Genomic DNA, 10,754 nt, shown 5'->3' on the forward strand with positions numbered 1-10,754 from the left:
GTCGGATGGGTCTAGCGGAGTGTGACTCGGGTCGGATGGGTCGAGCGGGGTGTGACTCGGGTCGGATGGTCTAGCGGGGTGTGACTCGGGTCGGATGGTCTAGTGGGATGTGACTCGGGTCGGATGGGTCTAGCGGAGTGTGACTCGGGTCGGATGGTCTAGTGGGATGTGACTCGGGTTGGATGGTCTAGCGGGATGTGACTCGGGTCGGATGGTCTAGTGGGATGTGACTCGGGTCGGATGGGTCTAGCGGGATGTGACTCGGGTTGGATGGGTCTAGCGGGATGTGACTCGGGTTGGATGGGTCTAGTGGGATATGACTCGGGTCGGATGGTCTAGCGGGATGTGACTCGTGTCGGATGGGTCTAGCGGAGTGTGACTCGGGTCGGATGGTCTAGTGGGATGTGACTCGGGTCGGATGGTCTAGTGGGATGTGACTCGGGTCGGATGGGTCTAGCGGAGTGTGACTCGGGTCGGATGGTCTAGCGGAGTGTGACTCGGGTCGGATGGTCTAGTGGGATGTGACTCGAGTCGGATGGTCTAGCGGAGTGTGACTCGGGTCGGATGGTCTAGTGGGATGTGACTCGGGTCGGATGGTCTAGTGGGATGTGACTCGGGTCGGATGGGTCTAGCGGAGTGTGACTCGGGTCGGATGGTCTAGCGGGATGTGACTCGTGTCGGATGGGTCTAGCGGAGTGTGACTCGGGTCGGATGGTCTAGTGGGATGTGACTCGGGTCGGATGGTCTAGTGGGATGTGACTCGGGTCGGATGGGTCTAGCGGAGTGTGACTCGGGTCGGATGGTCTAGCGGAGTGTGACTCGGGTCGGATGGTCTAGTGGGATGTGACTCGGGTCGGATGGTCTAGTGGGATGTGACTCGGGTCGGATGGGTCTAGCGGAGTGTGACTCGGGTCGGATGGTCTAGCGGGATGTGACTCGGGTCGGATGGTCTAGCGGAGTGTGACTCGGGTTGGATGGATCTAGTGGGATGTGACTCGGGTCGGATGGTCTAGCGGAGTGTGACTCGGGTCGGATGGTCTAGTGGAGTGTGACTCGGGTCGGATGGTCTAGTGGAGTGTGACTCGGGTCGGATGGTCTAGTGGAGTGTGACTCGGGTCGGATGGTCTAGTGGGGTGTGACTCGGGTCGGATGGGTCTAGCGGAGTGTGACTCGGGTCGGATGGTCTAGCGGGATGTGACTCGGGTCAGATGGTCTAGCGGAGTGTGACTCGGGTTGGATGGATCTAGCGGAGTGTGACTCGGGTTGGATGGATCTAGTGGGATGTGACTCGGGTCGGATGGTCTAGCGGAGTGTGACTCGGGTCGGATGGTCTAGTGGAGTGTGACTCGGGTCGGATGGTCTAGTGGAGTGTGACTCGGGTCGGATGGTCTAGTGGAGTGTGACTCGGGTCGGATGGTCTAGTGGAGTGTGACTCGGGTCGGATGGTCTAGTGGGGTGTGACTCGGATCGGATGGTCTAGTGGGATGTGACTCGGGTCGGATGGTCTAGCGGAGTGTGACTCGGGTCGGATGGTCTAGTGGGATGTGACTCGGGTCGGATGGTCTAGTGGGATGTGACTCGGGTCGGATGGGTCTAGCGGAGTGTGACTCGGGTCGGATGGTCTAGCGGGATGTGACTCGGGTCGGATGGTCTAGCGGAGTGTGACTCGGGTTGGATGGATCTAGTGGGATGTGACTCGGGTCGGATGGTCTAGCGGAGTGTGACTCGGGTCGGATGGTCTAGTGGAGTGTGACTCGGGTCGGATGGTCTAGTGGAGTGTGACTCGGGTCGGATGGTCTAGTGGAGTGTGACTCGGGTCGGATGGTCTAGTGGGGTGTGACTCGGATCGGATGGTCTAGTGGGATGTGACTCGGGTCGGATGGTCTAGCGGAGTGTGACTCGGGTCGGATGGTCTAGTGGAGTGTGACTCGGGTCGGATGGTCTAGTGGGGTGTGACTCGGGTCGGATGGTCTAGTGGAGTGTGACTCGGGTCGGATGGGTCTAGCGGAGTGTGACTCGGGTCGGATGGGTCTAGCGGGATGTGACTCGGGTGGGATGGTCTAGTGGGGTGTGACTCGGGTCGGATGGTCTAGCGGAGTGTGACTCGGGTCGGATGGGTCTAGCGGAGTGTGACTCGGGTCGGATGGTCTAGCGGGATGTGACTCGGGTCGGATGGGTCTAGCGGGATGTGACTCGGGTCGGATAGGTCTAGTGGGATGTGACTCGGGTTGGATGGTCTAGTGGGATGTGACTCGGGTTGGATGGGTCTAGTGGGATGTGACTCGGGTCGGATGGTCTAGTGGGATGTGACTCGGGTCGGATGGGTCTAGCGGGGTGTGACTCGGGTCGGATGGGTCTAGCGGAGTGTGACTCGGGTCGGATGGTCTAGCGGGATGTGACTTGGGTCGGATGGGTCTAGCGGAGTGTGACCCGGGTTGGATGGTCTAGCGGGATGTGACTCGGGTCGGATGGGTCTAGCGGAGTGTGACTCGGGTCGGATGGTCTAGCGGGATGTTACTTGGGTCGGATGGGTCTAGCGGAGTGTGACCCGGGTTGGATGGTCTAGCGGGATGTGACTCGGGTCGGATGGTCTAGCGGAGTGTGACTCGGGTTGGATGGTCTAGTGGGATGTGACTGGGGTTGGATGGGTCTAGCGGGATGTGACTCGGGTTGGATGGGTCTAGCGGGATGTGACTCGGGTCGGATGGTCTAGTGGGATGTGACTCGGGTCGGATGGGTCTAGCGGGATGTGACTCGGGTTGGATGGGTCTAGTGGGATATGACTCGGGTCGGATGGTCTAGCGGGATGTGACTCGTGTCGGATGGGTCTAGCGGAGTGTGACTCGGGTCGGATGGTCTAGTGGGATGTGACTCGGGTCGGATGGTCTAGTGGGATGTGACTCGGGTCGGATGGGTCTAGCGGAGTGTGACTCGGGTCGGATGGTCTAGCGGAGTGTGACTCGGGTCGGATGGTCTAGTGGGATGTGACTCGAGTCGGATGGTCTAGCGGAGTGTGACTCGGGTCGGATGGTCTAGTGGGATGTGACTCGGGTCGGATGGTCTAGTGGGATGTGACTCGGGTCGGATGGGTCTAGCGGAGTGTGACTCGGGTCGGATGGTCTAGCGGGATGTGACTCGTGTCGGATGGGTCTAGCGGAGTGTGACTCGGGTCGGATGGTCTAGTGGGATGTGACTCGGGTCGGATGGTCTAGTGGGATGTGACTCGGGTCGGATGGGTCTAGCGGAGTGTGACTCGGGTCGGATGGTCTAGCGGAGTGTGACTCGGGTCGGATGGTCTAGTGGGATGTGACTCGGGTCGGATGGTCTAGTGGGATGTGACTCGGGTCGGATGGGTCTAGCGGAGTGTGACTCGGGTCGGATGGTCTAGTGGGATGTGACTCGGGTCGGATGGTCTAGTGGGATGTGACTCGGGTCGGATGGGTCTAGCGGAGTGTGACTCGGGTCGGATGGTCTAGCGGGATGTGACTCGGGTCGGATGGTCTAGCGGAGTGTGACTCGGGTTGGATGGATCTAGTGGGATGTGACTCGGGTCGGATGGTCTAGTGGAGTGTGACTCGGGTCGGATGGTCTAGTGGAGTGTGACTCGGGTCGGATGGTCTAGTGGAGTGTGACTCGGGTCGGATGGTCTAGTGGAGTGTGACTCGGGTCGGATGGTCTAGTGGGGTGTGACTCGGATCGGATGGTCTAGTGGGATGTGACTCGGGTCGGATGGTCTAGTGGGATGTGACTCGGGTCGGATGGGTCTAGCGGAGTGTGACTCGGGTCGGATGGTCTAGCGGGATGTGACTCGTGTCGGATGGGTCTAGCGGAGTGTGACTCGGGTCGGATGGTCTAGCGGAGTGTGACTCGGGTCGGATGGTCTAGTGGGATGTGACTCGGGTCGGATGGTCTAGTGGGATGTGACTCGGGTCGGATGGGTCTAGCGGAGTGTGACTCGGGTCGGATGGTCTAGCGGGATGTGACTCGGGTCGGATGGTCTAGCGGAGTGTGACTCGGGTTGGATGGATCTAGTGGGATGTGACTCGGGTCGGATGGTCTAGCGGAGTGTGACTCGGGTCGGATGGTCTAGTGGAGTGTGACTCGGGTCGGATGGTCTAGTGGAGTGTGACTCGGGTCGGATGGTCTAGTGGAGTGTGACTCGGGTCGGATGGTCTAGTGGAGTGTGACTCGGGTCGGATGGTCTAGTGGGGTGTGACTCGGATCGGATGGTCTAGTGGGATGTGACTCGGGTCGGATGGTCTAGCGGAGTGTGACTCGGGTCGGATGGTCTAGTGGGATGTGACTCGGGTCGGATGGTCTAGTGGGATGTGACTCGGGTCGGATGGGTCTAGCGGAGTGTGACTCGGGTCGGATGGTCTAGCGGGATGTGACTCGGGTCGGATGGTCTAGCGGAGTGTGACTCGGGTTGGATGGATCTAGTGGGATGTGACTCGGGTCGGATGGTCTAGCGGAGTGTGACTCGGGTCGGATGGTCTAGTGGAGTGTGACTCGGGTCGAATGGTCTAGTGGAGTGTGACTCGGGTCGGATGGTCTAGTGGAGTGTGACTCGGGTCGGATGGTCTAGTGGGGTGTGACTCGGATCGGATGGTCTAGTGGGATGTGACTCGGGTCGGATGGTCTAGCGGAGTGTGACTCGGGTCGGATGGTCTAGTGGAGTGTGACTCGGGTCGGATGGTCTAGTGGGGTGTGACTCGGGTCGGATGGTCTAGTGGAGTGTGACTCGGGTCGGATGGGTCTAGCGGAGTGTGACTCGGGTCGGATGGGTCTAGCGGGATGTGACTCGGGTGGGATGGTCTAGTGGGGTGTGACTCGGGTCGGATGGTCTAGCGGAGTGTGACTCGGGTCGGATGGGTCTAGCGGAGTGTGACTCGGGTCGGATGGTCTAGCGGGATGTGACTCGGGTCGGATGGGTCTAGCGGGATGTGACTCGGGTCGGATAGGTCTAGTGGGATGTGACTCGGGTTGGATGGTCTAGTGGGATGTGACTCGGGTTGGATGGGTCTAGTGGGATGTGACTCGGGTCGGATGGTCTAGTGGGATGTGACTCGGGTCGGATGGGTCTAGCGGGGTGTGACTCGGGTCGGATGGGTCTAGCGGAGTGTGACTCGGGTCGGATGGTCTAGCGGGATGTGACTTGGGTCGGATGGGTCTAGCGGAGTGTGACCCGGGTTGGATGGTCTAGCGGGATGTGACTCGGGTCGGATGGGTCTAGCGGAGTGTGACTCGGGTCGGATGGTCTAGCGGGATGTTACTTGGGTCGGATGGGTCTAGCGGAGTGTGACCCGGGTTGGATGGTCTAGCGGGATGTGACTCGGGTCGGATGGTCTAGCGGAGTGTGACTCGGGTTGGATGGTCTAGTGGGATGTGACTGGGGTTGGATGGTCTAGTGGGATGTGACTCGGGTTGGATGGTCTAGTGGGATGTGACTCGGGTTGGATGGTCTAGTGGGATGTGACTGGGGTTGGATGGGTCTAGCGGGATGTGACTCGGGTTGGATGGGTCTAGCGGGGTGTGACTCGGGTCGGATGGTCTAGCGGAGTGTGACTCGGGTCGGATGGTCTAGCGGGGTGTGACTCGGGTCGGATGGTCTAGCGGGATGTGACTCGGGTCGGATGGTCTAGCGGAGTGTGACTCGGGTCGGATGGTCTAGCGGAGTGTGACTCGGGTTGGATGGTCTAGTGGGATGTGACTGGGGTTGGATGGGTCTAGTGGGATGTGACTCGGGTTGGATGGTCTAGTGGGATGTGACTGGGGTTGGATGGGTCTAGCGGGATGTGACTCGGGTTGGATGGGTCTAGCGGGGTGTGACTCGGGTCGGATGGTCTAGCGGAGTGTGACTCGGGTCGGATGGTCTAGCGGGGTGTGACTCGGGTCGGATGGTCTAGCGGGATGTGACTCGGGTCGGATGGTCTAGCGGAGTGTGACTCGGGTCGGATGGTCTAGCGGAGTGTGACTCGGGTTGGATGGTCTAGTGGGATGTGACTGGGGTTGGATGGGTCTAGTGGGATGTGACTGGGGTTGGATGGGTCTAGTGGGATGTGACTCGGGTTGGATGGGTCTAGCGGGGTGTGACTCGGGTCGGATGGTCTAGCGGAGTGTGACTAGGGTCGGATGGTCTAGCGGGATGTGACTCGGGTCGGATGGTCTAGTAAGATGTGACTCTGGTTGGATGTTCCTGGATCCAACAAAACTTAAGATTTGGACCCAAATCAGTTTCCAGATCACAGTCAATGGGGCTAGCGGGGTTTGAAGCCAATGTCTAGGCTGATCCTTCAATCCAGTGCTGAAGATAGGGGTTGCCAACCCTCCGGGGTTCCCTGGAGCACAAGCATCAGGACGCTGCTGGGTGCAACTCACCGGGGAGAAAAACAAATCAAAAGGGGCCATTTAAAAAAGTGTGTTTTTTAAATGTTATTTGACCCTGTTGGATGGAGCGGAGCAGCTGGAGGCAGCAGGTCATATGATAGAGCCTCCAGGAATACGGTCAAGTAAAGTTGGCAACCCTGGCAGAGGGCATGATGCATTGTCGAAGGTGCTGATGTTGGGTGGGACCATTAAAAGCATCGTCTGTCCATTAAACCCCTCGAAGCCATTCAAAAGGGAAAACCATCAGTAGCGTTTAAACGGGTCATTTGTGTGATGCCTGTTTGTGGAATTTGGCTCAGCTCACGAGCGGCCATGGTTCAATGGGCAGCACTCTCTCTCGCCTCTGAGTCGAGACATCATGGGTTCAAGTCCCCGCTCCAGAGACTTGGGCACTTAATCCAGGCTGACACTCCCAGTGCAGTACTGAGGGAGTGCCGCACTGTTGGAGGTGCCATCTTTCGGATAAAACGTTAAACCGAGGGCCCGTCTGCCCTCTAAAAGATCATGGCACTATTTCAAAGAAGAGCAGGGGAGTTCTCCCCGGTGTCCTAGTCAATAGTTATCCCTCAACCAACATCACTAAAATAAATTATCTGGTGGTCATCTCAATGCTGTTTGTGGGAACTTGCTGTGCGCAAATTGGCTGCCATATTTCCCACATTACAACAGTGACTGCACTTCAAAAGTATTTCATCAGCTGTAAAGAGCTTTGGGATATCCTGAGGTCACTATATAAACAATCCTGGCCTCATGCCCATCCCAGATTCCCATCGCTCCACCATCGGTGGCCGTGCCTTCAGCTGCCTGGGCCCCAAGCTCTGGAACTCCCTCTCTAAACCTCTCCGCCTCTCTCTCCTCCTTTAAGAGGTTCCTTAAAGCCTCCTAATGTAGCACGGTGCCAAATTTTGTTTGATAATCGTTCCTGTGAAGTGCCTTGGGGGATTTTGCATTAAAGGCGCTATATAAATACGTCTTTCTTCAACAATAGCCACTGTGGGAGTCATTTTGACTTTGGCCATGGACTTGGCAAAAGGTGTCAAGCTTAATCCGAATGCTGTGGGGATTACTTCATACTTTGACCAGTGCCTCTGTGTAACTGGTTACCGCAATGATCTGCACTCTCACCAGTTTAGCTGAGTGACCCTCCACCACCTTCAACACTCACTCCCTCCACCACCTTCAACACTCCCTCCCTCCACCACCTTCAACACTCACTCCCTCATACACCTTCAACACTCCCTCCCTCCACCACCGGCGCACCGTGGCTGCAGTGTGTACCATCTACAAGATGCACTGCAGCAACTCGCCAAGGCTTCTTCGGCAGCACCTCCCAAACCCGCGACCTCTACCCCCTAGAAGGACAAGGGCAGCAGGTCCATGGGAACACCACCACCTCCACGTTCCCCTCCCAGTCACACACCATCCTGACTTGGAAATATATCGGCCGTTCCTTCATCGTCGCTGGGTCACAATCCTGGAACTCCCTCCCTAACAGCACTGTGGGAGCACCTTCACCACACGGACTGCAGCGGTTCAAGAAGGCGGCTCACCACCACCTTCTCGAGGGGCAATTAGGGACGGGCAATAAATGCCGGCCTTGCCAGCGACGCCCACATCCCAGGAACAAATTTTTTAAAAAATTCTTCACCACCTTTGTTGCCGGGGCTTTGATCGCACCCTCACCCTGGGGCAAATTGTAAGCTTCAAAGAAATAATTTGCATTTATATAGTGCCTTTCACATCCTCAGGATGTTCCAAAGTGCTTTACGATCAATTAAGGACTTTTCAAGTCACTGTTGTAATGTGGGAAACGCGGCAGCCAATTTGTGCACAGCAAGCTCCCACACACGGCAATGTGATAATGACCAGATAATCTGTTTTAGTGATGTTGGTTGTGGGATGAATATTGGCCCCAGGTCACCGGGGAGAACTCCCCTGCTCTTCTTCAAATAAGTGCCGTTTGAACTTTTATGTCCTCCTGAGAGGGCAGACGGGAACTCAGTTTAATGTCTCATCTGAAAGACGGCACCTCCGACAGTGCAGCATTCCCTCAGTACTGCCCCTCCGACAGTGCGACGCTCCAACAGTGCGGCACTCCCTCAGTACTGCCCCTCCAACAGTGCGGCGCTCCCTCAGTGCTGCCCCTCCAACAGTGCGGCACTCCCTCAGTACTGCCCCTCCGACAGTGCGGCACTCCCTCAGTACTGTCCCTCCGACAGTGCGGCACTCCCTCAGTACTGCCCCTCCGACAGTACGGCGCTCCCTCAGTACTGCCCCTCCGACAGTGCGACACTCCCTCAGTACTGCCCCTCCGACAGTGTGGCGCTCCCTCAGTACTGCCCCTCCGACAGTGCGACACTCCCTCAGTACCGGTCCTCCGACAGTGTGACACTCCCTCAGTACTGCCCCTCCGACAGTGCGACACTCCCTCAGTACTGCCCCTCCGACAGTGCAACACTCCCTCAGTACTGCTCCTCCGACAGTGCGGCACTCCCTCAGTACTGCCCCTCCGACAGTGCGACACTCCCTCAGTACTGCCCCTCCCACAGTGCGACACTCCCTCAGTACTGCCCCTCCGACAGTGCGTCACTCCCTCAGTACTGCCCCTCCCACAGTGCGACACTCCCTCAGTACTGCCCTTCCGACAGTGCGACATTCCCTCAGTACTGCCCCTCCGACAGTGCGGCACTCCCTCAGTACTGCCCCTCCGACAGTGCGAAACTCCCTCAGTACTGCCCCTCCGACAGTGCGAAACTCCCTCAGTACTGCCCCTCCGACAGTGCGAAACTCCCTCAGTACTGCCCTTCCGACAGTGCGGCGCTCCCTCAGTACTGCCCTTCCCACAGTGCGACACTCCCTCAGTACTGCCCCTCCGACAGTGCGACACTCCCTCAGTACTGCCCCTCCGACAGTGCGACACTCCCTCAGTACTGCTCTGGGGAGTGTCAGCCTGGATTATGGGGCTTGAGTCTTGGGAGTGGGGACTTGAACCCACGACCCTGTGACTCATGGTGGCAGGGTGGTGAAGCGGAGGGCGGTGGGACGGTGGGGGGGAGGGGTGGGCGGCCGGGGGGGGGGGGGGGGGGGGGGAGTGCAACAACTGAGCCACAGCTGACGCCTAACATCAGCCCAATTGCCGCCACTCTGACTGAGCCGCAGTGAACCCGTCACGTGCTGCAAGTTATGGGACTGTGAGTGATACGAGCAGGAAGGGGCCCTGCGTCGGGCAATGTAACCGCCCTCACCATTGGGGGGCCCGTGTGCCCCTGTGCCTGCTCCTCTGGCCCATTATTTAAAACTGAAAAATATTGACATTTAGCTGCCGCTGAGAGAGGTTTGGGGAGTCAGTGGGTCGCTGTGTACGGTGCCCAGTCACTGACCCGTGCCAATAAAAGCTCGTGATCCCCACCCACGACCCTCCTCTATCGCCGGCCCTCTGGCCACGGACTATAGCTTTGGAGGAGGTCTGGGGGAGAAAGGGTGTGAGTGAGTGTGAGTTGTGATGTATGTGTGAGTGTATGAGTTTGAGTGTGTGTGCAAGAGTGAGTGTGTGTGAGTGTGCGAGAGTGAGTGTGTGTGAGTGTGTGTGTGCGAGAGTGAGTGTGCGAGAGTGAGTGTGTGTGAGTGTGTGTGTGCGAGAGTGAGTGTGCGAGAGTGAGTGTGTGTGAGTGTGCGAGAGTGTGAGAATGTGTGTGCGAGAGTGTGTGTGAGTGTAAATGTGTGTGTGAGTGTGCGAGAGTGAGTGTGTGTGAGTGTGAGAATGTGTGTGCGAGAGTATGTGTGAGTGTAAATGTGTGTGTGTGTGCGAGAGTGAGTGTGTGTGAGTGTGTGTGTGCGAGAGTGAGTGTGCGAGAGTGAGTGTGTGTGTGTGTGTGTGTGCGAGAGTGTGTGTGTGTGAGTGTGCGAGAGTGTGAGAATGTGTGTGCGAGAGTGTGTGTGAGTGTAAATGTGTGTGTGAGTGTGCGAGAGTGAGTGTGTGTGAGTGTGTGTGTGCGAGAGTGAGTGTGCGAGAGTGAGTGTGTGTGTGTGTGCGAGAGTGTGAGAATGTGTGTGCGAGAGTGTGTGTGAGTGTAAATGTGTGTGTGAGTGTGCGAGAGTGAGAGTGAGTGTGTGTGCGAGAGTGAGTGTGTGTGCGAGAGTGAGTGTGTGTGAGTGTGCGAGAGTGTGTGTGAGTGTGCGAGAGTGTGAGTGTAGCCGGTGATGTTACCAAGTGGAGAGAGAAAAAAATGTTAAAAAGTCAAAATGCACGAAATGTAGTTTTGATTGTGTTGTTTAGGACCAGCTCTGGCCTCCTGACACCCCACGGGGGAACTGCAGTGATCGCGGGCACCGTGCAGGCCTTGGAATGTGAAAGCTACTCTCAGCCC

The sequence above is a fragment of the Pristiophorus japonicus genome, chromosome 18 (assembly GCF_044704955.1).
Source record: "Pristiophorus japonicus isolate sPriJap1 chromosome 18, sPriJap1.hap1, whole genome shotgun sequence".
Classification (NCBI taxonomy): domain Eukaryota; kingdom Metazoa; phylum Chordata; class Chondrichthyes; family Pristiophoridae; genus Pristiophorus; species Pristiophorus japonicus.